Source organism: Hemiscyllium ocellatum, chromosome 37 (genome assembly GCF_020745735.1).
Source record: "Hemiscyllium ocellatum isolate sHemOce1 chromosome 37, sHemOce1.pat.X.cur, whole genome shotgun sequence".
Classification (NCBI taxonomy): Eukaryota; Metazoa; Chordata; class Chondrichthyes; order Orectolobiformes; family Hemiscylliidae; genus Hemiscyllium; species Hemiscyllium ocellatum.
In genome coordinates, this window is record NC_083437.1 from 20,188,477 (window position 1) to 20,188,823 (window position 347).

The window sequence follows — 347 nt, forward strand, 5'->3', positions numbered from 1 at the left end:
CTCTCTCTTCCCCTCCCTCCCTCACTCTCTCTTTCCCTCCCTCCCTCTCCTCCTTCCTCTCTCCCTCACCCCTTCCTCTTTCGCCCTCCCCCTCTCCCCGTTCCCCTTCCTCTCTCCCTCCCTCTCCCTATCTCTTCCCTCCCTCTCTACCCTCCTTCCTCTCTCTCACTCCCTCCCCCTTTCTCCCTCCCTCTCTCTCCCTCCCCTCTCTCTCTCTCCCCTTCCTTCCTCTCTCCCTTCCTCTCTCTTCCCCTTCCTCCCTCACCCTCCCTCTTCCCCGCCCTTGCTCTCCCCTTCCTTCCTTCCTCCCTCCTTCTCTCTTCCTTCCTCTCTCTTCCCCTCTCTCC